This window comes from Lathamus discolor, chromosome W, assembly GCF_037157495.1.
Source record: "Lathamus discolor isolate bLatDis1 chromosome W, bLatDis1.hap1, whole genome shotgun sequence".
NCBI classification, from domain to species: Eukaryota; Metazoa; Chordata; class Aves; order Psittaciformes; family Psittacidae; genus Lathamus; species Lathamus discolor.
This window is the reverse complement of record NC_088908.1, coordinates 39,671,390-39,698,408: the sequence shown is the minus strand read 5'-3', so window position 1 is coordinate 39,698,408 and position 27,019 is coordinate 39,671,390.

The following is a 27,019-nucleotide window of genomic DNA, read 5'->3' as shown; positions in this document are numbered from 1 at the left end:
TAGCGTTTCAATGCTGATCGTAGCATTTCAATGCAGAACGTAGCGCTTCAATGGGGAACATAGCATTTCAATGGAGAACGTAGCGTTTTAATAGAGAACGTAGTGTTTCAATACAGAACTTCGTACTTCAACGGGGAAATTAGTTTCTTAATGCAGAACTTAGCATGACAATGCAGAATGAATTGTTTCAATGCAGAACTTACCGTTTCAGTGGAGAACTTAGCGTTTCAACTCAGGCGTTAATGTTTCAATGTAGAACTTAATGTTCCAAAGCAGTAACTAGTGTTTCAATGCAGAACGCAGCATTTCAATGTAGAGCACAGCATTTCAATGCAGAACACAGCGTTTCAATGCAGTACATAGCGTTTCAGTGGAGAACTTGTCGTTTCAATGGAGAATATAGCATTACAATGGAGAACTTAGCGTTGCAATGGAGAACGTGGTGTTACCGTGTAGAGTGTGGCGTTTCAATGCAGAAGTTAATATTTCAATGCAGAACGTAGCGTTTCATTGCAGAACATAGCATTGCAATGCAAAAGTTACTGTTTCAATGGAGGACTTAGTGTTTCGATGCACATGTTAGGGCTTCAATGCAGACGTTAACATTTCATTGGAGAACTTAGCGTTTCAAGGGAGAACTTGGCGTTTCAATGTAGAACTTGGCATTTCAATGGAGAACTCAGCTTTTCAATGTGGAACATAGTGTTTCAATGGAGAGCTTAGCGTTTCAATGCAGAACGCAGTGTTTCAATGGATAATATAGCGTTACAATGGAGAACGTAGCGTTTCTATTGAGAACTTAGCGTATCAATGGATAATGCAGCGTTTCAATACTGAACGTAGCTTTTCAATGGAGAACTTAGAGTTTCAATGCAGTACATAGCGTTTAAATGTAGAATGTAGCGTTTCAATTGATAATATAGTGTTACAATGGAGAACATAGCGTTTCAATGAAGATCGTAGTGTTTCAATACAGAACTTTGTTTTTCTATGGAGAAATTAATTTCTTAATGCAGAACATAGCGTTTCAATGCAGAACTTAGCCTTTCAGTGCAGAACATAACCTTTCAAAGCAGAACTTGGTGCTTCAATGCAGAACTTACCATTTCAATGAAGAACTTAGTGATTCACATAGACATTAGCGTTTCAATACAGAACTTAGCTTTTTAATGCAGTAAGTAGTAGTAAGTAGTAGAGAATGTGTTCTGTCAATGCAGAAAGCAGCTTTTCAATGCAGAACGCAGTGTTTCAATGCAGAAAGCATCCTTTTAATGCAGAACGTAGCACTTCAATGGAGAACTTAGCGTTTCAATGGAGGACATGGTGTTTCAAAGCAGAACTCGTGTTTCAATTGAGAAATTAGTTTCTTTATGCAGAACTTAGTATTTCAATTCAGAACTTAGTGTTTCAATGGAGAACGTCGCTTCTCAATGCAGAACTTTCTGTTTCAAAGGAGAACTTAGCATTTGAATGCCTACCGTAGTGTTTCAGTGGAACAGAGAGTTCCAATGCAGAATATAGCCTTTCAATGCCAAACGTAACATTTCAATGCCAAACGTACTGTTACAATGCCCAGCGTATCATTGCAATGCCGAAAGAAGTGTTTCAATGCTGAACGTACCGTTTCAATAGAGAACATAGTGTTCTCCATACTTCTGGTAGGTGGAGTCAGCTCTTGTTTGTCTTTCTAGCTGCCTGGCAGACCTGGTGGGGACCAGGAGCCAGGTGGGATGGGCAATGCACTGAGACTGTCCTATCTCCTCCGGGACTCTTAGGTCAAACTGGTCCATCCTACATGACACACTGTTCTGGGTTCAACAGTAGCAGCCACCCCTCTCCTTCTTAGTCTGTGGGTACGAATCAAGGGGCTGACTGGCACGGGTGATACAGTTGTGGGGGTCTATTACAGACCTCCTGATCAGCACGAAGGAGTTGATGAGGCTTTCTACAGGCAACTGGAAGTAGCCTCGCGACTACATGCCTTAGTCGTCGTGGGGGACTTTAATTACCCCGATATTTGCTGGAAGACTCACACAGCCAGTCATTCACAGTCTAGGAGGTTCCTCGAGTGCATTGATGATAATTTCTTAATGCAAATGGTGGACGTACCAACTAGGGGAGCAGCGCTGCTAGATTTAGTACTCGCCAACAAGGAGGGTTTGGTCGAAGTGGTGACGGTCAATGGCAGCCTTGGCTGCAGTGACCATGAGATGGTGGAGTTCAGGATCCTGTGTGGGAAGAATAGAATACCTAGCAAAGCCACAGTTCTGGATTTCCGAAGGGCCAACTTTGGCCTCTTCAGTCAACTGCTAAGGGAAGTCTCATGGGAAAGTGTACTAGGCGGTAAAGGGGCTCAAGATAGTTGGTTAGCATTCAAGGACCGCTTCTTCCAAGCTCAGGATCGGAGCGTCCCAATGAGTAGGAAGTCAAGTAAGGGATCTAGGAGACCGGCGTGGTTAAACAAGGAGCTGCTGGGCAAACTCAAGTGGAAAAGGAGAATCTATGGATTATGGAAGGAGGGGCTGGCCGCTTGGGAGGAATATAGGACAGTTGTTAGAGGATGTAGGGAGGCAATTAGGACAGCTAAGGCCTCCTTGGAACTCAATCTTGCTAGTCGGGTTAAAGACAATAGAAAGGGCTTCTTCAAATACATAGCAAATAAAACTAAAACAAGAGGCAATATAGGCCCACTGCTGAACAAAGTGGGTACCCTGGAGACAGAGGATATAAAGAAGGCAGAGGTGCTGAATGCCTTCTTTGCCTCTGTCTTTACTCCTGCAGACTCTCCCCGAGGGCCCCGGATTTCTATAGCCCCAGAAGGAGTCAGGACAAAGGAGGAGTTTGCTTTGGTAGATGAGGATTGGGTTAGGGATCAGCTATGCAAACTGGACATCTGTAAATCGATGGGTCCGGATGGAATGCACCCACGGGTGCTGAGGGAGCTGGCGGAGGTCATTGCTAGGCCACTTTCCATCATCTTTGGTAAGTCGTGGGAAATGGGCGAGGTGCCTGAGGATTGGCGGATGGCAAAGGTCACACCAATCTATAAGAAGGGCAAGAAGGAGGACCCGGGTAATTATAGACCGGTCAGCCTTACCTCCATCCCTGGAAAGATGATGGAACAACTTATTCTTGACTCCATCACTAGGCATATCAAGGATGAGGGGGTCATTAAGAACAGCCAACATGGTTTTATGAGGGGGAAGTCATGTATGACCAACCTTATAGCCTTCTATGAGGAAGTGACTAGGTGGAGGGATGATGGTAGAGCGGTAGATGTGGTTTTTCTTGATTTCAGTAAGGCATTTGATACTGTCTCCCACAGCATCCTCATAGATAAGCTGAGGAAGTGTGGGCTTGACGATCAAGTAGTGAGGTGGATCGAGAACTGGTTGAAAGGAAGAAGGCAGAGAGTTGTGGTCAATGGCGCAGAATCTAGCTGGAGGTCTGTGACTAGTGGAGTTCCTCAGGGGTCGGTGCTGGGACCGGTGCTGTTTAATATTTTCATCAATGACCTGGATGAGGGAACTGAGTGCACCCTCAGCAAGTTTGCTGATGACACAAAACTGGGAGGAGTGGCTGACACACCAGAGGACTGTGCTGCCATTCAGCGAGACCTGGACAGGCTGGAGAGTTGGGCGGGGAGAAACTTGATGAAATTTAACAAGGGCAAGTGTAGAGTCTTGCATCTGGGGAAGAACAACCCCATGTACCAGTACAGGTTGGGGGTTGACCTGCTGGAAAGTAGCGAAGGGGAAAGGGACCTGGGGGTCCTGGTGGATAGGAGGATGACCATGAGCCAGCAATGTGCTCTTGTGGCCAAGAAGGCAAATGGCATCTTAGGGTGCATTAGAAAGGGAGTGGTTAGTAGGTCAAGAGAGGTTCTCCTCCCCCTCTACTCAGCCTTGGTGAGGCCGCATCTGGAATATTGCGTCCAGTTCTGGGCCCCTCTGTTCAAGAAGGACAGGGAATTGCTTGAAGGAGTCCAGCGCAGAGCCACAAAGATGATTAAGGGAGTGGAACATCTCCCTTATGAGGAGAGGCTGAGGGAGCTGGGTCTCTTTAGCTTGCAAAAGAGGAGACTGAGGGGTGATCTCATCAATGTTTACAAATATGTGAAGGGTAGGTGTCAGGATGATGGAGCTAGGCTTTTTTCAGTGATATCCAGTGATAGGACAAGGGGCAATGGGTGTAAACTGGAACATAGGAAGTTCCACGTTAACATCAGGAAGAACTTCTTTACTGTAAGAGTGACAGAGCACTGGAACAGGCTGCCCAGGGGGGTTGTGGAGTCTCCTACACTGGAGATATTCAAGGCCCGCCTGGACAACTTCCTGTGTGATGTACTGTAGGTTACCCTGCTCTTGCAGGGGGGTTGGACTAGATGATCTTTTGAGGTCTCTTCCAACCCTTGGGATTCTGTGATTCTGTGATTCTGTGTGAATGCCGACTGTAGCGTTTCAATGGGTATCGTAGCATTTCAATGCAGAACGTAGCGCTTCAATGTAGAACACAGCGCTTCAATATAGAACACAGCATATCAATGTAGAACGCAGCGTTTCAATGCAGAACAGAGGGTTTCAATGCAGAATGCAGTGTTTCTATACATAACTTAGCGTTTCAATGGAGAACTTAGCGTTTCAATTCAGAACTTACTGTTTCAATGGAGAACTTAGCGATTGAATGCCGACCGTAGTGTTTCAGTGGAGAACGTAGAGTTTCAATGCAGAACTTAGCCTTGCAACGCCAAAGGTAACGTTTCAATGGAGAACGTAGCATTGCAATGCCCAACGTAGCCTTGCGATGCTAATTTTAGCATTTCAATGACGAAATTAGAGTTGCAATGCCCAACGTATCCTTGCAATGTTAATTTTAGCATTTCAATGCCGAAAGTAGCGTTTCAATGCCAAATGTAGCGTTTCAATGCCGAAAGTAGCGTCTCAAAGGAGAATGTTGCGTTTCAATGAAAAAAGTAGTGTTTCAATGCAGAACGTAGCTTTTCAAAGCAGAACTTAGAATTTCAATGCAGACCTTATCATTTCAATGGAGAAATTAGTGTTTCAACGGAGAACGTAGCGTTTGAATGCCGACCGTAATGTTTCAATGGAGAATGTGGCGTTTCAATGCCGTACGTAGCGTTTCAATGCAGAATGTATTGTTTCAATGTAGAACTTAGTGTTTCAATGGGCAACTTTTGTGTTCTAATGGAGAAATAAGTCTCTTAATGCAGAACATAGCATTTCAATGGGGAACATTGCGTTTCAATGCTGAACGTAGCGATTCAATGGAGAACATAGTGTTTCAATGTAGAACTTAGTGTTTCAATGGGCAGCTTTAGTGTTCTAATGGAGAAAAAAGTCTCTTAATGCAGAACGTAGTGTTTCAATGGAGAGTTCATGCTTCGTCAGGGACTGTAGTGACAGGACAAGGGATAACGGGTTAAAACTTAAACAGGGGAAGCTTAGATTGGACACAAGGAGGAAATTCTTTCCTGTGAGGGTGGTGAGGCACTGGAATCGGTTGCCCAGGGAGGTTGTGAGTGCTTCATCCCTGGCACTGTTCAAGGTCAGGTTGGATGAAACCTTGGGTGGGATGGTTTAGTGTGAGGTGTCCCTGCCCATGGCAGGGGGGTTGGAACTAGATGATCTTGAGGTCCTTTCCAACCCTAACTATTCTATGATCCTATGATTCTATGTTTCTATGATTCTATATTAGTTTCTTAATGCAGAACTTAGCGTTTAAATGGAAATATTGATTTCTTAAAGCAGAACTTAGCGTTTCAAGGGAGAAATTGTGTTTCAATGCAGAACTTACTGTTTCAATGGAGAACTTACTCATTCAATGCAGACATTAGTGTATCAATGCAGACGTTAGTGTTTCAGTACAGAACTTAGTGTTTCAATGCAGAACGCAGCCTTTCAATGCAGAACTTACCTTTTCAATGGAGTACTTAGTGTTTCAATGCAGACGTTAGTGTATCAATGCAGAACACAGCGTTTCAATGCAGAAAGTAGCGTTTTAATGGAGAACGCAACGCTTCAATGGCGAACTCAGGGTTTCAATGCAGCACTGAGAATTTCAATTTACAGATTTTTTGTTTTAATAGAGAGATTAGTCTCATAATGCAGAATTTATCGTTTGAATACAGAAGTTAGCATTTCTTTGGAGAACATAGTGTTTCAATGCAGCACTTACTTTATCAATGCGCTACTTATTGTTTCAATGCAGTGCTTTTTTTCAATGCAGAACTTACTGTTTCTAAAAATAATTTATTTTTTCAATGGAGAAGTTATCGTTTCAACAGAGAAGGTAGAGTTTCATAGGGGAACTTAGCGTTTCAATGCAGAAAACAGCGTTTCAAAGCAGAACTTACTGTTTCAGCAGAGAAATTTGTATTTCAATGCAGAACTTAGCTTTTCAATACAAAACAATGTTTCAATGCAGAAGTTAGTGTTTCAATGGAGAAATTAACATTTCAGTGCAGAACTTATTGTGTCAATGGAGAAATTAGAGTTTCAATGCAGAACTTACTGTTTCAATGAGGAACATAGCATTTCAATTCAGAACTTAGCTTTTCAATAGAATACTTAATGTTTCAATGCAGAAGTTAGTGTTTCAATGCAGAAGTTAGTATTTCAATGCAGAACATAGAGTTTCAATGGAGAACTTAGCGTTTCAGTGGAGAACATAGTGTTACAATGCAGAACTTAGCGTTTCAGTGCAGAACTTGGCCACCAGAGTGGGGGAGAGATCAGCGTCCAGGAGCCTCAACTCAGAGCGGCCAGAGCTACCGAGGGAGCTTCAAGTCCTCGACAGGACCTGCCCAGGAGCAGGCAGCTCCACGGACACAAGCCGCTGACTCACAGGGGGTGGAACCAGGAGCAGCAGCACCAACCCTGAGTGGTTAAAAACCTACCCCAGGAAGCGCGAGCAACCAGGAGTGCGGCGAACAGAGAGGGCAAACAGAGCGGGACGAGGCAGTTTGCGTGGCAGTTCGCGTGGGCAGGCGAGCGGGATGGTGAGCACCCGTCGTATGGCCAGGGCCCGCTCTGGGAGCTCTGCTCTGGCTGCCCCGGCGGTGGCCAGTGTAGGCACCCAGACAGAGCAGATGAGAGGGGAGGCTGCAGTGCAGAGCTCGGAGTGTAGAGGGTGCCTGCACTGGTCTTGTGAGGGAAAGGTGCAAGACGGGCAGGGATGCACTCGGTGCTCCCTGGTGGAGGCCCTCCTGCAGCAGGTGGCCGTGCTGCGGAATGCTATTAGCGGGCTTCAAGATGTCAGAGTAGCTGAGAGGAAGCAGGGCTGCTTGCTCCAGCCCCATACTGTGCGGGGGCCTCAAGCTTCCCCTCCAGCTCATGAAGGAAGGAAGGAGGCCACCAATCCGGGAAACTGGGAATTGGTGACAAAGAAAAATAACAAAAGAAGGAGGAAAAGGACAATTAAAAGCAAGGAGCTTCCTCCTAAATCTGTTGTCCCCACGCAGAACCGCTTTGCTGTCCTGCAGGAGATGAACGAGGAAACGCACTTGCACTACAAACAGCCGGATTATGCACAGGTAAGGATCTCTACTGGCGCTACAAAGAAAAAGCGGCGGGTCATAGTAATAGGGGACTCTACTTTGAAAGGGACGGAAGCACTCGTCTGTCGGCCAGACCCCGTCTCGAGGGAGGTGTGCTGCCTACCAGGGGCACAGATCAGGGATGTTACAGAGAGGCTGCTTGCTCTAGAAAGTTCCACGGACTATTACCCGCTCCTGGTGATCCATGTGGGTGCTAGGGATATAGGTAATAGTAGACTGGGGACCATAAATAAAGACGACAGAGACCTGGGAGAGGTGGTTAGGGGCTCCGGTGCTCAGATAGTCTTTTCGTCAATTCTCCAGGGGACAGGGGAGGACCAAGAAAAAGCTAGGAGGATTGGCCAGGTTAATAAATGGTTAAAAGGGTGGTGTCATAGTCGGAGGTTTGTGTGTCTTGAACATAGGACTGAAGTTAGTAGGCCAGGTCTACTGGGGGCTGGTGGAGCTGCTCTGGTAAAGAAGGGGAAGAACAGTTTTGGTAGGAGGCTTGCCAGACTGGTCAAGGAGCCTTTAAACTAGATGTGTTGGGGGAGGGGGGCACCATTCCATCCCAACACACCCAGTCAGTTGCCAACACCTATAATAAATGTTCGGAACAATGTAGATATATTCCAGCTGCTCCAGCCAACGAGCCGGCTTCAATTGGAACTCGTCTCAGATGCCTCTATACAAACGCCCAAAGCATGAGGAACAAACAAGAGGAATTACAGAATTACAGAATCACAGAATCACAGAATCCCAAGGGTTGGAAGAGACCTCAAAAGATCATCTAGTCCAACCCCCCCACAAGAGCAGGGTAACCTACAGTACATCACACAGGAACTTGTCCAGGCGGGCCTTGAATATCTCCAGTGTAGGAGACTCCACAACCCCCCTGGGCAACCTGTTCCAGTGCTCTGTCACTCTTACAGTAAAGAAGTTCTTCCTGATGTTAACGTGGAACTTCCTATGCTCCAGTTTACACCCATTGCCCCTTGTCCTATCACTGGATATCACTGAAAAAAGCCTAGCTCCATCATCCTGACACATACCCTTCACATATTTGTAAACATTGATGAGGTCACCCCTCAGTCTCCTCTTTTGCAAGCTAAAGAGACCCAGCTCCCTCAGCCTCTCCTCATAAGGGAGATGTTCCACTCCCTTAATCATCTTTGTGGCTCTGCGCTGGACTCCTTCAAGCAATTCCCTGTCCTTCTTGAACAGAGGGGCCCAGAACTGGACGCAATATTCCAGATGCGGCCTCACCAAGGCTGAGTAGAGGGGGAGGAGAACCTCTCTTGACCTACTAACCACTCCCTTTCTAATGCACCCTAAGATGCCATTTGCCTTCTTGGCCACAAGAGCACATTGCTGGCTCATGGTCATCCTCCTATCCACCAGGACCCCCAGGTCCCTTTCCCCTTCGCTACTTTCCAGCAGGTCAACCCCCAACCTGTACTGGTACATGGGGTTGTTCTTCCCCAGATGCAAGACTCTACACTTGCCCTTGTTAAATTTCATCAAGTTTCTCCCCGCCCAACTCTCCAGCCTGTCCAGGTCTCGCTGAATGGCAGCACAGTCCTCTGGTGTGTCAGCCACTCCCCCCAGTTTTGTGTCATCAGCAAACTTGCTGAGGGTGCACTCAGTTCCCTCATCCAGGTCATTGATGAAAACTCTCTGCCTTCTTCCTTTCAACCGGTTCTCGATCCACCTCACTACTTGATTATCAAGCCCACACTTCTTTAGCTTACCTATGAGGATGCTGTGGGAGACAGTATCAAATGCCTTACTGAAATCAAGAAAAACTACATCTACCGCTCTACCATCATCCCTCCACCTAGTCACTTCCTCATAGAAGGCTATAAGGTTGGTCATACATGACTTCCCCCTCATAAAACCATGTTGGCTGTTCTTAATGACCCCCTCATCCTTGATATGCCTAGAGATGGAGTCAAGAATAAGTTGTTCCATCACCTTTCCAGGGATGGAGGTAAGGCTGACCGGTCTATAGTTACCCGGGTCCTCTTTCTTGCCCTTCTTATAGATTGGTGTGACCTTTGCCATCCGCCAATCCTCAGGCACCTCGCCCGTTTCCCACGACTTACCAAAGATGATGGAAAGTGGCCTAGCAATGACCTCCGCCAGCTCCCTCAGCACCCGTGGGTGCATTCCATCCAGACCCATCGATTTACAGATGTCCAGATTGCATAGCTGATCCCTAACCCAATCCTCATCTACCAAAGCAAACTCCTCCTTTGTCCTGACTCCTTCTGGGGCTATAGAAATCCGGGGCCCTCGGGGAGAGTCTGCAGGAGTAAAGACAGAGGCAAAGAAGGCATTCAGCACCTCTGCCTTCTTTATATCCTCTGTCTCCAGGGCACCCACTTCGTTCAGCAGTGGGCCTATATTGCCTCTTGTGTTAGTTTTATTTGCTATGTATTTGAAGAAGCCCTTTCTATTGTCTTTAACCCGACTAGCAAGATTGAGTTCCAAGGAGGCCTTAGCTGTCCTAATTGCCTCCCTACATCCTCTAACAACTGTCCTATATTCCTCCCAAGCAGCCAGCCCCTCCTTACATAATCCATAGATTCTCCTTTTCCACTTGAGTTTGCCCAGCAGCTCCTTGTTTAACCACGCCGGTCTCCTAGATCCCTTACTTGATTTCCTACTCATTGGGATGCTCCGATCCTGAGCTTGGAAGAAGCGGTCCTTGAATGCTAACCAACTATCTTGAGCCCCTTTACCGCCTAGTACACTTTCCCATGAGACTTCCCTTAGCAGTTGACTGAAGAGGCCAAAGTTGGCCCTTCGGAAATCCAGAACTGTGGCTTTGCTAGGTATTCTATTCCTCCCACACAGGATCCTAAACTCCACCATCTCATGGTCACTGCAGCCAAGGCTGCCATTGACCGTCACCACTTCGACCAAACCCTCCTTGTTGGCGAGTACTAAATCTAGCAGCGCTGCTCTCCTAGTTGGTACGTCCACCATTTGCATTAAGAAATTATCATCAATGCACTCGAGGAACCTCCTAGACTGTGAATGACTGGCTGTGTGAGTCTTCCAGCAAATATCGGGGTAGTTAAAGTCCCCCACGACGACTAAGGCATGTAGTCGCGAGGCTACTTCCAGTTGCCTGTAGAAAGCCTCATCAACTCCTTCGTCCTGATCAGGAGGTCTGTAATAGACCCCCACAACTGTATCACCCGTGCCAGTCTGCCCCTTAATTCGTACCCACAGACATTCCACTTGCTCCTCATCCGACCCCGGACAGAACTCAATACATTCTAGTTGCTCTCTCACGTAAAGAGCAACTCCACCACCTCGCTTCGCTGACCTATCTTTCCTAAAAAGGACATAGCCATCCATGACCACATTCCAGTCATGTGAACTGTCCCACCATGTCTCTGTAATTGCCACTAGATCATAACCTTTAGCCTGCACACAGACTTCTAACTCCTCCTGTTTATTCCCCATGCTGCATGCATTGGTGTACAGGCATTTCAGGGAGCCAGTCCTAGTACCCTTTTTCCCCTGCGGGACAGGGTCTAAAAAGCTATCCTTTCCCACAAGTGAAACAAGAGATTGATAGTCCTCCTTAGCCCGCCATCCTTCAATCCCTAGCATGTTCCTCTTGGGCTTGTCCCCAACAGGCCCAGTTAAATCCCCTCCCCCCTTCATAACTAGTTTAAAGCCCTGTCAATAAGCCCTGCTAACTCCTGCCCCAAAACCCTTTTTCTTCTCTGGGACTGGTGTATCCCACAGAATCCCACAGAATGACAGAATCCCAAGGGTTGGAAGGGACCTAAAAAGATCATCTAGTCCAACCCCCCTGCAAGAGCAGGGTAACCTACAGTACATCACACAGGAACTTGTCCAGGCGGGCCTTGAATATCTCCAGTGTAGGAGACTCCACAACCCCCCTGGGCAGCCTGTTCCAGTGCTCTGTCACTCTTACAGTAAAGAAGTTCTTCCTGATGTTAACGTGGAACTTCCTATGCTCCAGTTTACACCCATTGCCCCTTGTCCTATCACTGGATATCACTGAAAAAAGCCTAGCTCCATCATCCTGACACCTACCCTTCACATATTTGTAAACATTGATGAGGTCACCCCTCAGTCTCCTCTTTTGCAAGCTAAAGAGACCCAGCTCCCTCAGCCTCTCCTCATAAGGGAGATGTTCCACTCCCTTAATCATCTTTGTGGCTCTGCGCTGGACTCCTTCAAGCAATTCCCTGTCCTTCTTGAACAGAGGGGCCCAGAACTGGACGCAATATTCCAGATGCGGCCTCACCAAGGCTGAGTAGAGGGGGAGGAGAACCTCTCTTGACCTACTAACCACTCCCTTTCTAATGCACCCTAAGATGCCATTTGCCTTCTTGGCCACAAGAGCACATTGCTGGCTCATGGTCATCCTCCTATCCACCAGGACCCCCAGGTCCCTTTCCCCTTCACTACTTTCCAGCAGGTCACCCCCCAACCTGTACTGGTACATGGGGTTGTTCTTCCCCAGATGCAAGACTCTACACTTGCCCTTGTTAAATTTCATCAAGTTTCTCCCCGCCCAACTCTCCAGCCTGTCCAGGTCTCGCTGAATGGCAGCACAGTCCTCTGGTGTGTCAGCCACTCCTCCCAGTTTTGTGTCATCAGCAAACTTGCTGAGGGTGCACTCAGTTCCCTCATCCAGGTCATTGATGAAAATATTAAACAGCACCGGTCCCAGCACCGACCCCTGAGGAACTCCACTAGTCACAGACCTCCAGCTAGATTCTGCGCCATTGACCACAACTCTCTGCCTTCTTCCTTTCAACCAGTTCTCGATCCACCTCACTACTTGATCGTCAAGCCCACACTTCCTCAGCTTATCTATGAGGATGCTGTGGGAGACAGTATCAAATGCCTTACTGAAATCAAGAAAAACTACATCTACCGCTCTACCATCATCCCTCCACCTAGTCACTTCCTCATAGAAGGCTATAAGGTTGGTCATACATGACTTCCCCCTCATAAAACCATGTTGGCTGTTCTTAATGACCCCCTCATCCTTGATATGCCTAGTGATGGAGTCAAGAATAAGTTGTTCCATCATCTTTCCAGGGATGGAGGTAAGGCTGACCGGTCTATAATTACCCGGGTCCTCCTTCTTGCCCTTCTTATAGATTGGTGTGACCTTTGCCATCCGCCAATCCTCAGGCACCTCGCCCATTTCCCACGACTTACCAAAGATGATGGAAAGTGGCCTAGCAATGACCTCCGCCAGCTCCCTCAGCACCCGTGGGTGCATTCCATCCAGACCCATCGATTTACAGATGTCCAGATTGCATAGCTGATCCCTAACCCAATCCTCATCTACCAAAGCAAACTCCTCCTTTGTCCTGACTCCTTCTGGGGCTATAGAAATCCGGGGCCCTCGGGGAGAGTCTGCAGGAGTAAAGACAGAGGCAAAGAAGGCATTCAGCACCTCTGCCTTCTTTATATCCTCTGTCTCCAGGGCACCCACTTCGTTCAGCAGTGGGCCTATATTGCCTCTTGTGTTAGTTTTATTTGCTATGTATTTGAAGAAGCCCTTTCTATTGTCTTTAACCCGACTAGCAAGATTGAGTTCCAAGGAGGCCTTAGCTGTCCTAATTGCCTCCCTACATCCTCTAACAACTGTCCTATATTCCTCCCAAGCGGCCAGCCCCTCCTTCCATAATCCATAGATTCTCCTTTTCCACTTGAGTTTGCCCAGCAGCTCCTTGTTTAACCACGCCGGTCTCCTAGATCCCTTACTTGACTTCCTACTCATTGGGACGCTCCGATCCTGAGCTTGGAAGAAGCGGTCCTTGAATGCTAACCAACTATCTTGAGCCCCTTTACCGCCTAGTACACTTTCCCATGAGACTTCCCTTAGCAGTTGACTGAAGAGGCCAAAGTTGGCCCTTCGGAAATCCAGAACTGTGGCTTTGCTAGGTATTCTATTCCTCCCACACAGGATCCTAAACTCCACCATCTCATGGTCACTGCAGCCAAGGCTGCCATTGACCGTCCCGCCTGTCACCAGCAAACCAGGTGTCCCATACAGCAGCCCGTGACTGAAAAACCCAAACCCCTGCCTTTGGCACCAGTCACGTAGCCATACATTAACCTGCAGAGTCTTCTTATATATCCCTTCACCCTCGCTTGCAACAGGTATGGAGGCAAACACCACTTGCGCTCCAGACCCTTTAACCAGCCGTCCCAGGGCCCTGAAGTCTCTCTTCATTGCCCTTACGTTCCTCGTAATAATTTCGTCACTGCCAACCTGAAAAACCAGCAGCGGATAGTAGTCAGACGGCTGCACCAGTTCAGAGAGTTAGATATGTGTGTACATCTACGGGGGTATGATATAATAGGCATCACAGAAACATGGTGGGATGGCTCCTATGACTGGAGTGTTGGAATGGAAGGTTACGGGGTCTTTAGAAAAGACAGGCCTGGCAGGCGGGGAGGGGGAGTTGCCCTTTATGTTAGGGATAGGCTGGAGAGTATAGAACTCTGTCTGGGGGCATGTGAGCAGTTTACAGAGAGTTTGTGGGTCAGGGTTAAAGGGAAAACAGCCGTGGGAGACATTACTGTGGGATTCTGCTACAGGCCGCCTGATCAAGGAGAACCTGTGGATGAAGCACTCTACAGACAGATAGGAAAAGCCTCATGCTCGCAGGCCCTTGTTCTCATGGGGGATTTCAACCACCCTGACATCTGTTGTAACAATGGCACTGCACGGCACAAGCAATCCAGGAGGTTCCTCGATCGTGTGGAAGACAACTTCCTTCTGCAAGTAATAGAGGAGCCGAAAAAGAGAGGTGCCATGCTTGACCATGTGCTCACCAACAGGGAAGGGCTTGTTGAGAATGTGGTACTCCAGGGCATCCTTGGATGCAGCGATCATGAGATGGTTGAATTTGAGATCCCCAGGAGAGTGAGAAGAGAGTGTAGCAAGCTCACTGCCTTGGACTTCAAAAGAGTAGACTTCGGCCTCTTCAGGAGCCTGCTTAGTAATGTTCCATGGGATATAGCCCTGGAGGGCAGGGGGGCCCAAGACTGTTGGTTGATATTCAAGGATCACCTGCTACAAGCTCAGGAGTGTTGCATCCCAACTAGAAGGAAGTGCAGCAGGAGGGCCAGGAGACCTCCTTGGATGGACAAGGAGCTGCTGAGGAAAATTCAAAGGAAAAAAGAGGCTTCTAAAAAATGGAAGCAAGGACAGGTGGCCTGGGTAGAGTACAGGGATGTTGTCCGGGAAGCTAGGGACCAGGTTATGAAGGCTAAGGCCCAGTTAGAATTAAACCTAGCCAGGGATGTTAAGGATAACTGGAAGGGATTCTACAGGTGCGTAGCAAACAAAAAACAGACTAGGAACAACATAGGCCCCCTGAGGAAGATTTCGGGAGAACTGGCTACACAGGATTTGGAGAAGGCTGTGGTTCTGAATGACTTCTTTGCCTCGGTCTTCACCGGCAAAGGCTCTGACTGCACCACCCAGTTCTTAGAAGGTAGACGCAGGGACTGTGAGAATGAAGACCTTGGGCCCACTGTAGGAGAGGATCTGGTTCGAGACCATCTTCAAAATCTGAACGCACACAAGTCTGTGGGACCTGATGGAATCCATCCGCGGGTCCTGAAGGACCTGACGAATGAAGTTGTTAAGCCACTGGCCACCGTATTTGAAAAATCATGGCAGTCAGGTGAAGTTCCTGACAACTGGAAAAAGGTAAATATAACCCCCATTTTCAAGAAGGGGAAAATGGAAGACCCGGGGAATTACAGACCAGTCAGTCTCACCTCTGTGCCTGGTAAAATCTTGGAGCACATTCTCCTGGACGGCATGCTAGTGCACATGAAAAACAACAAGGTGCTTGGTGACAGCCAGCATGGCTTCACTAAGGGGAAATCCTGCCTGACCAATTTAGTGGCCTTCTTTGATGGGGCTACAGAACTGATGGACTAGGGTAAAGCAGTTCATGTCATCTACCTGGACTTGTGCAAAGAGTTTGACACTGTCCCACACGACATCCTTCTCTCTAAATTGGAGAGATATCAATTTGATGGATGGACCACTCGGTGGATAAAGAACTGGCTGGATGGCAGCACACAAAGAGTTGTGGTCAATGGCTCGATGTCCGGCTAGAGACCAGTAACGAGTTGTGTCCCTCAGGGATCAGTGTTGGGACCGGTCTTGTTCAACATCTTCGTCGCTGACATGGACAGTGGGATTGAGTGTGCCCTCAGCAAGTTTGCCGATGACACCAAGCTGTGTGGTCCGGTTGATACGCTGGAGGGAAGGGATGCCATCCAGAGGGACCTTGACACGCTTGTGAGGTGGGCTGATGCCAACCTTATGAAGTTCAACCATGACAAGTGCAAGGTCCTACACCTGGGTCGGAGCAATCCCAGGCACAGCTACAGACTGGGCAGAGAAGAGACTCAGAGCGGCCCTGCAGAGAAGGACTTTGGGGTGCTGGTCGATGAGAAAATGGACATGAGCCGGCAGTGTGCGCTCGCAGCCCAGAAAGCCAACCGTATCCTGGGCTGCATCAAAAGGAGTGTGACCAACAGGTCGAAGGAGGTGATCCTGCCCCTCTACTCTGCTCTTGTGAGACCTCCCCTGGAGTATTGTGTGCAGTTCTGGTGTCCTCAACATAAAAAGGACATGGAACTGCTGGAACAAGTCCAGAGGAGGGCAGCAAGGATGATCAAAGGACTGGAGCACCTCCCGTATGAAGACAGGCTGAGGAAGTTGGGGCTGTTCAGCCTGGAGAAGAGAAGGCTGCATGGAGACCTCAGAGCAACCTTCCAGTATCTGAAGGGGGCCTATAGGGATGCTGGGGAGGGACTCTTCATCAGGGACTGTAGTGACAGGACAAGGGGTAATGGGTTAAAACTTAAACAGGGGAAGTTTAGATTGGATATAAGAAAGAAATTCTTTCCTGTTAGGGTGGTGAAACACTGGAATCGGTTGCCCAGGGAGGTTGTGAGTGCTCCATCCCTGGCACTGTTCAAGGTCAGTTGGATGAAGCCTTGTGTGGGATGGTTTAGTGAGAGGTGTCCCTGTCCATGGCAGGGGGGTTGGAACTTGATGATCTTGTGGTCCTTTCCAATCCTAACTATTCTATGATTCTATGATTCTATAATTCAATGGAGAACTTGGCGTTTCAGTGGAGAACTAGGCGTTTCAATGGAGAACTTGGTATTTCAATAGAGAACTTGGCGTTTCAATGCAGAACTTAGCGTTTCAATGCAGAACATTGCGATTCAATGTAGAACTCAGCATATCAATGGAGAACTTTGTGTTACAATGCAGAACTTAGCGTTACAGTGGAGAACTTGGCGTTTCAATGGAAAACTGGGTGTTTCAATGGAGAACGTAGCGTTTCAATGGAGAACTTAGTGTTTCAATGCAGAACTTCATGCTTCAATGGAGAACTTAGTGTTTCAATGGAGAAATTGTTTTCTTAAAGCAGAACTTAGCATTTCAACGGAGAACTTACTATTTTAATGGAGAATTTTGTGTTTTAATGCAGAATATATTGTTTCAATAGAGAACTTAGTGTTTCAATGCAGAACTTGCCGTTTCAGTGCAAAACTTGTCGTTTCAATGGAGAACTTAATGTTTCAATGCAGACGTTAGTGTTTCAATGGAGAACAGCGTTTCAATGGAGAACATAGCATTTCAGTCCAGAACTTAGCTTTTCAATGGAAAACTTAATGTTTCAATGCAGAAGTTAGTGTTTCAATGAAGAACTTAGTGTTTCAATGCAGAATTTAGAGTTTCAATTAAGAACTTGGCGTTTCAAAGGAGAACTTAGCGTTTCAATGATGAACTTACCGTTTCAATGCAGAACTTAGCGTTTCAATAGGGAACTTAATGTTTCAATGCAGAAGGTGGCGTTTCAATGGAGAACTTAATGTTTCAATGGAGAATTTAGCATTTCAATGGAGAAAATAGTTTCTTAAAGCAGAACTTAGTGTTTCAGCGGAGAACTTACAATTTTAATGGGGAATTTTGTGCTTCGATGAAGAACATACTGTTTCAATATGGAACTTAGCGTTTCAATGGAGAACTTAGTGTTTCAATGCAGAACGTAGCCTTTTAATATAGAACGCTATATTTAAATGGCGAACTCAGGGTTTCAATGCAGCACTGTTTCAATTTATAGATTTTTTGTTTTAATAGAGAGATTAGTCTCGTAATGCAGAACTTATCGCTTGAATACAGAAGTCAGCATTTCTTTGGAGAACATAGTGTTTCAATGCAGCACTTTTCCAATGTGCTACTTATTGTTTCAACGCAGTGCTTTTTTTTCAATGCAAAACATTGCTTCAATAGAAAACTTATTGTTTCAATGGAGAAGTTAATGTTTCAATGCAGAAGGTAGCGTTTCATTGGAGAACTTAGCATTTCAATGCAGTACATAGCGTTTCGATGCAGAAAACAGCGTTTCAATGCAGAACTTACTGTTTCAGTGGAGAAATTTGTGTTTCAATGCAGAACTTACTGTTTCGATGGAGAATTTAGCATTTCAATCCATAAATTTGCTTTTCAATAGAAAACTTAATGTTTCAATGCAGAAGTTAGTGTTTCAATTCAGAACATAGTGTTTCAATGGAGAACTTACTGTTTCAATGGAGAACTTGGCGTTTCAGTGGAGAACTTAGCTTTTCAATGCAGAAATCAGTGTTTCAAAGCAGAATTCAGCATTTCAATGCAGAACTTAGTGTTTCAATGTGGAATGCAGCATTTCAATGGAGAACTTAGTGTTTCAAAGCAGAATGTAGCCTTTCAAAGCAGAACTTAGCTTTTCAATTCAGAACTCAGCATTTCAATGCAAATCTTACGTTTCAATGGAGAACCTAGAGTTACAATTGAGAACGTATCATTTCAATGCAGAATTTAGCAATCAATTCAGAACTTAGCGTTTCAATGCATAACTTAGCTTTTCAATTCAAAATGTAGTGTTTCCATGCTGAACGCACTGTTTCAATGCAGAACTTAGCATTTCAATGCAGCACTGAGTGTTTCAGTTTATAGATTTTCTGTTTTAATAGAGAGATTAGTCTTGAAATGCAGAACTTATTGTTTGAATGCAGAAGTTGGCATTTCTTTGGAGAACTTTTTCAATGCAGTACTTATTGTTTCAATGCAGAACTTCCTGCTTCAATGGAGATCTTACTGTTTCATTGGAGAACTTAGTGTTTCAATGCAGAACTTACCGTTTCAATGGAGAATTTAATGTTTCAATGCAGAACGCAGCCTTTCAATGCAGAAAGCAGCCTTTCAATGCAGAACTTCATGTTTCAATAGAGAAATTAGCGTTTCGATGCAGAACTTAGAGTTTCAATGCAGACTTACCGTTTCAATGGGGAACTTAGTGTTTCAACGCAGATGTTAGTGCTTCAATGCAGAATTTAGCTTTTCAATGCAGTACATAGCATTTCAATACAGAACGCAGCGTTTCAATGCAGAACGCAGCCTTTCAATGCAGAACGCAATGTTTCAACGCAGAACACAGTGTTTCAATGCAGAAGATAGCGTTTCAATGGAGAACTTAGCATTTCAATGTAGAACGTAGCGTTTCTATGATGAACTTAGCGTTTCAATGGAGAACTTACAATTTTAATGGGGAATTTTGTGTTTCAATGCAGAACTGTTTCAATGGAGATAGTAGCGTTTCAATGCAGAACTGTCCATTTCAATGGAGAACTTAGCGTTTCAATGCAGAAGTTATTAGTTCAATGCAGAACTTACTGTTTCCATGGAGAACTTCAGTGTTTCAATGGAGAACTTAGCATTTCAATCCAGAACTTAACTTTTCAAAGGAAAACTTAATTTTTCAATGCAGAACTTAGAGTTTCAATGCAGAAATTAGCATTTCAGTGCAGAACTTAGCGTTTCAATGCAGTTCTACCACTAACCATCACTGATGAACAGTCCCTCCCCATCATCCTTACAGGCCCCCTTCAGATACTGAAAGGCTACTATGAGGTCTCCATGCAGCCTTCTCCTCTCTTGGATAAACAGACCCAACTTTCTCAGCCTGTCTTCATACGGGACATGTTCAAGCCCCATTAGCTTCTTTGTGGCTCTCCTCTGTACTTGCTCCAACAGCCTCATGTTCTTTTCATGTTGAGGACACCAAAACTGCACACAGTACTTCAAGTGGGGTCTCACAAGAGCAGAGTAGAGGGGCAGGATCACCTCCTTCATCCTGCTGGTCACACTTCTTTTGATGCAGCCCAGTATATTGTTGGCTTTCTGTGCTGTGAGCGTACACTGACAGCTCATGTTCAGTTTCTTGTTGACCAACACCCCCAAGTCCTTCTCCGCAGGGCTGCTCTGAATCTCCAATACTAGGGTAGCCAATTCTCCTGTTTCCTTCTGGAGAGGGCCCACGTTATCTGTAGTCTGTCTGCTCAGTATCCCCAAGTCCTTCTCCTCAGGGCTGCTCACAGTCCCTTCATCCCCCAGCTGGTATTTATACCAGGGATTGCCCTAACTCCCAACTCAGTTGCAGGACCTTGCACTTGGCCTTGTTGAACCTCATGAGGTTTGCATGGGCCTACTTCTCAAGCTTGTCCAGGTCCCTCAGAATGGCATCGATCCCTCAGGCATGCCAACCACACTACTCGGTGTCATCTGCAAACCTGCTGAGGGTGCACTCAACCCCACTGTCTATGTCATTGATGAAGATATTAAACCGTACTGCCCCCTGAGGGACGCAACTCATCACCAATCACCATTTAGATAATGACCCATTAACCACTACTCTCTGAATGCAGCCATCCAGTCAATTCCTCATCCACCAAACAATCCACCCATCAAATGCACCTCTCTCCAATTTAGAGAGAAGGATGTTGTGGGGGACTGTGTAAAAGGCCTTACAGAAGTCCAGATAAATGACATCCATAGCTCTCCTCTTGTCCACTGATGTAGTCACTCCATCACAGGAGGCCACTAGGTTGGTCAGGCAAGACTTGTCCTTGTTAAAGCCATTCTGGCTGTCTCAACTCACCTTCCTGTCCTCTATGTGCCTTAGCATAGCTACTAGGAGGATATGTTCCATGATTTTCTCAGGCACAGAGTTGAGGCTGACAGATTAGTAGCTTCCCAGGTCTTCCTTTGTAATCTTTTTAAAAATAGGTGCAATTTCTCCTGATTTCCAGTCACCTGAGACTTCACCTGACTGCCATAACTTCTCACATATCATGGGGAGTGGCTCAGCAACTACATCAGCCAGTTCTCTCAGGATGCTGGGATGCATCTCGTTAGGTCCCATAGGCTTATGTATGTTTGGGTTCCTCAGGTGGTCATAAACCTGATCTTCTCTTACAGTGAGAGGGACTTTGGTCCTTCAGTCCCTATCTTGCAGTTCATCCACTCGAGATGTGTGGGAAGAGAGATTGCCAGTGAAGACTGAGGCAAAAACCCTGTTGAGTACCTCAGCCTTCTCCTCAGCCACATTACTTCAGCCCATTTTCCTTGCCACCTCAAAACCAACATTAATAGTAACAATATATTATAGTTCAGAGTTCCATTTTTAGGCCATTTTTCCTGATCTTCCAAAGTATACAAAGGCCACCATCGGTTACAGTATTTCACCAATGTTTTCTTATTTACCGAGCCCCCAGAAGACCCTCCAAGTTCTTTCCAGTGTGCCAAAATGCACCCTAAAAGACTCTTTTCAAAATTTCTTCACTCTGCTGTTTTTCCATTATCAATCGCACATTCACACACACACACACGGGATCCCACAGACACACTCCACACAGTTACAACACTTGAGACAGAGACTAAAATTCAATCAAACAAACAACAGCTAATAACACAGTTATAACATCCTGTCACCAATACCAAATCACAAGACCAAAATCTTTACTGTAACAAGCCACAAAATAAGACGAATACCAGTAGAATCAAAAGCAATACTTCCTAACCCCTATGCCTCAGACCATATTGTAACATTAATAGGGGGGTTTCCTTGAACCCTTTATATTTGACCAGCCTCTCAGTGTCCCAAGAAGGACGAGACCCTTATGTCCGACCAGCCTGTCTGCATCCCACTGTGGGAACTGTACTGGACAGCCCACTGTATCGGAGGGTGATTCGACTAACCTATTCAGGGATCCACGGTGACAGCATCACGAATCAAATCCCTTATGGGCTGTTGATAGCACACTGGACACAAAACCATTTCCACAAGAAACCCCTGCATCTCGTAGGACCCAAACCACAAGAAGCCCCCTGATTCTTGTGGGTGTATAGCAAACGGACGCTAGCAGCCGGGTATACGCCTTCACCTATGAGATTTCCTATCTCAATTTATGGAAGGCTTCCAAACCTTGTGTACGCTTACCAAACGAACCCAAATACCAATTTAGTCTTTAGGCAAGATGCCCCCTGCACCTTACAGACTATACAAAAGAAAAGAATACCTTTTATGAAGATGGTCCTTGTCTGCTCCTGAAGCGATCCGAATGAATCGAGGGGTCCCTCCGGGAAAAATTCCCAAGGACCCTAGGGAGCTCTTTCCTCAGCAGGTCCTGCAGCCGAGCAGAGAGGGTCCTAACAGGGTTCCCAAATTGATTTGGAGAAAACTCCAGGAACAAACTTGCCAACAAACTTTTCAAGCTGACAAGCAGGTATTCTTTATTGCGGCCCTGGGAGACACGGGGGATAGCTCCTCCTAACATGTGTCTCCCTATTGCTACACAAGCCATCCTTATATAGTCCCTGGGCATACACACATATTCATGAGGATACATATGGATTACATCATTTTCCAGAATGTTCCCCGCATGCGTACAGAATTGTGGTGGTGGTCTCTGAGGGTCGTTTACTTCTTCCAGCAGTCTTCATCACTTCTGGCAGTCTTTGAAGCACACGCAGTAGATGCTTATACCAGCTTAATTGGTTTGTTAGCACCAGAGACATACTAATCCTCCTGTCCTCCTACTTGTCAGTTGGTTTAACTGTAGCCCATCCTGGACACCTGCCATTCCCAGATACTCCTTATCCCTGTGTCCTGTTCTTCTAGACTGTTTTTCTTAAAACTATGTCAACTATAATGATTTATATTGTACAAGAATTCTCAGTATGTTCTCTAGCTGTACTGTGTTGGTTTTTTTTCTGTGTATCATGCACCTCAGTAATTTTCCATTGCTACTGTTACAAAGCCATCAAACTTAACATTACTTAAAACTGATTCTAAAGGTTTATATATTCCATTTTGTCATTTTGTGTGTCCCTCCCCCCCTTGTCTCAACTGTCTGTTGCAGTTGAAGATTGAGTAGCTGCTGTACTTGTCACTGGGGTTGTCGTAGCTTCTGTATTTGGAGTTTATGTAGCTGCACTGTCTGTTGCGGTCGAAGATTGAGTAGCTGCTGTACTTGCTGCTGGGGCTGGTATAGCTGATGTGTTTGGAGCTGGAATAGCTGCGCTGTCTGTTCCGGTTGAAGTTTGAGTAGCTACTGTACTTGCAGAGTGGTGAAGTTCCAAAGCACTGGAGGGGTCCACTGGCCTAGATACTTGCCCATACAATCCCACACACCCTGCCACTCATGGCTGTCTATCCTCGAGGAAAAACTCTTGGTCCTCCTATATAGTCGTCTAACCCTAGACAAGGCCCAAACGTGACTCTGCTCAGCTCTTGATATCAGACAAAATGGTCATGGGTAAAACACACTCTGCATGCATGCCAACATGGTGACCCAATCAGAATCAGCCGGCAGGTCTCAAGGGTATGTAAAGGCCATTCAAAACCTTCAGAACTATCAAATGATGCTGTAAATGGTCTGGTGGGGGGTCTGGGAACATAAGGGAATGTCTCCCTCATAGGATGACCACCCGAGGAGGGGAAAAAAAATGTGTAATTGCTAAGTACTTCTATTATATACCTCCCAAAGTATAGAGGTGACGACCACACTGGGAACATAAGCCAGATCAGTTTCATGATCAATGAGTCTATTTTAAGTCATTACCATAAAGTACAATGAAACAAGAACCTTAGCCCAAGGCCCCCAGCTGATAATCACTAACACAGCAAATACTGGCTGTAAGTAATGTACAACATGCTGAAACTGTGAGATCAAGAGCAACAACTTTGAGAGCCAGTAAATCAGCATTGTGACAAGTGACTATTAATCCGAAACAATAAATGATTATCATAAATACAATTTGACACACTCTGGTCAGATCTGTCATTATCTCAACCCTTCGTGCCCCACGCTGGGTGCCAAAAGGAAGTGTCATGTTTCAGGCTCAGTCAGCCATGCAGCCACTCAATCACTCCCCCCCTTCCTTTCCCCCTTGCTCCCGGAGGTATGGGGAGGAGAATCGAAAGAATGTAACTCCCACGGGTTGAGATAAGAACAGTCCAGTAACTAAGGTATAACACAAAACCACTACTTCTAGCACCAATAATAATAATGATAAGGGAAATAACAAGGAAAGAGAATACAACCGTTCAGCACCCGCCAACTGATACCCAGCCCAACTGAGCAGTGATCTCACCCTTCCGGGTAACTGTCCCCACTTTATATAGTGGGCATGACGTGCTGTGGTATGGAATACCTCTTTGGCTAGTTTGGGTCAGGTGTCCTGTCTCTGCTTCCTCCCAGCTTCCCCTCCTCCCTGGCAGAGCATGAGACTCACAAGGTCCTTGCTGAAAAATGGCTGCTACTGCTGAACCCAGGACAGCAGCTGTGTGCTACACACATTGTCCTGGTTTCAGGTGGGCATTGGTCAGTGGGTGGTGAACAATTGTATTATGCATTACTGGTTTTCTTGGGGTTTATTCCTCTCTCTCCCTCTCCTTTTCATTAGAATTATTACTGTGATTTGGGTTTTGTGTTTTGTTGGGGTTATTTTTCCAATTGTTAAACTGTTCATATCTCAACCCACTGGTTTTACCTTATTCCGATTCTCCTCTCCATCCCACCAGGGGGAGAATGAGCAAGTAGTTTCATAGAATCAGAATCAGCTAGGTTGGAAAAGACCTTTAAGATCAAGTCCAACCATTACCCGAGGACTGCCAAGACAACCATTAAACCATATTACTGAGGTCCTCATCTACACGGTTTTTGAACTCTTCCAGGGATGGTGATTCCACCACTTCCCTGTGAAGCCTGTTCAAATACCTGGTTACCCTCTCTGTGAAGAAATTTTTCCTAATATCCAATCTAAACCTCCCCTGGTGCAGCTTGAAGCTTTTACCTCTTGTCCTAACACTTGTTATTTGGGAGAAGAGATCAGCTACCTCCTCTCTCCATCCTCCTTTCAGGTAGTTGTAGAGAGCTATAAGAAGCATGATAGTTGATAGCCAAAATTAAACCGTGACACACATAAATAATTCACTTGCATGACTCCTAACCACATGGAAACCACACCCTATTCAGGAAATTCCACACCTATTTCAGCATAGGGACATCTTGAAATGCATTGGAAGTTAGGAGACAATTGTGGGGAATCACTGTCTATGCTTGCTATTTCATCATCTGTCTCAGCCACTCTTTTACCAAAATTGAGGTGGGATACAGGGAATGGTGGGCTTTTGACCTTTGCCACTACAGGCATTTCAGTGAGATTCAAGCATGTGAATTAGGCTTCTCTGTTGGATGGTGTTTAACATGATGCAAAATAATATTCTCTGACAATGAGCTACAATATTCAAGATCTGGATTGTTCTGAAGCTGAGAGTATTCCCAAATACTAAATGTAGAATACTGGAGTTCTCTGTAAACCGGAAAGCCTTCATTTTCCCAGTTTCACTTCTGACACAGTTTAACCCTAGAAAGCAACTAAGCACTACACAGATGCTTGCTTGCATCCCTCCAGTGGGATTGGGGAGAGAATCAGAAGCATAAAAGTGAAAACTTGTGGGTTGAGATAAAGACAGTTTAATAGGTAAAGCAAAAGCCATACACACAAGAAAAGCAAACCAAGAAATTAATTCATTACTTCTCATCGGCAGGAAAGTGTTCAATTATCTAAAGGAAAGCTGGGCTCCATCACACATAACATTTACTTGGGAAAACAAATGCCATCGCTCTGAACATCCCCTTCCCTCCGCCCCCCTTCCTTCTTTTTACATCAGCTTTAATTGCTGATCATGACATCATATGGTACGGAATATCCCTGTTCTCTGTTGGGGTCAGCTGTCCCAGCTGTTCCCACTTCCAACTTCTTGTGTACCCCCAGACTCCTACTTGATGGTAGGGTGCGAAGCAGAAAAGACCTTGACTCTCTGTAAGCACTGCTCAGCAGTAACTAAAACAACCCTGAATTATCAAGATTCCAGCAGATATCCAAAACACAGCCTCAGACTAGCTACTATGAAGAAAATTAACTCTACCCCAGTGTTGTGGTTTAAGCCCAGCCGATAACTCAGAACCACTCAGCAGTTCGCTCGCTCCCCCTGTTCTTCCCCCTCCCAGGTCCTGGGGGGATGGGGAGGAGAATCAAAAATGTAAATCCCACAGGTTAAGATAAGAACAGTCCAGTAATGAAGGTACCATACAAAACTACAGCACTGCACCAGCTACTAAGAAGGAGAAAAATAACTGTTAAAGCCAAAACCTGGACAGTATCCACCCCTTATTCCATACCACTCACATCATGCTCAGATCCCACATTTTTCAATATACCATCACATTTTCTCTCTCATATATATATACACACAAACACACAAAGAGACAGATATCATTCTTTAGACCACGTACCATCCCTATAACGTTTGCTGAATTAATTCAGTCCGTGATGTCAGGGTCCATCTGTTGTAAAAGTCTTTCAGGGCAAGAGAGATGGTGTGTAGTGTTGGATTGTTGCCTGCTGATGACACCGCTGAAATCGTCTGGTCACTGCTGAGCTCATCTGGCCTCATCAAAGTTCATTATTAGTTGGGGTGATGATCTGAGGGAAGTCAGGGTCAGACGATGGTGACCTGAGGACAGTTATTGGAGACTCCCGCTGCTTTCCCATGATTTTATTCTCTGCAGCTGCTAACTCACTCCCCCCCCACCTCCACCCACTCCCAGAGGGATGGGGAGGAGAATTGGCAGAATGTAACTCCCACAGGCTGAGATAAGAACAGTCCAGTAACTAAGATATAACACAAAACCACAACTGCTACCACCAGTAATAATGATGATAAGAGAAATAACAAGGGAATCACAGAATCACAGAATCACAGAATCACAGAATCCCAAGGGTTGGAAGGGACCTAAAAAGATCATCTAGTCCAACCCCCCTGCAAGAGCAGGGTAACCTACAGTACATCACACAGGAACTTGTCCAGGCGGGCCTTGAATATCTCCAGTGTAGGAGACTCCACAACCCCCCTGGGCAACCTGTTCCAGTGCTCTGTCACTCTTACAGTAAAGAAGTTCTTCCTGATGTTAACGTGGAACTTCCTATGCTCCAGTTTACACCCATTGCCCCTTGTCCTATCA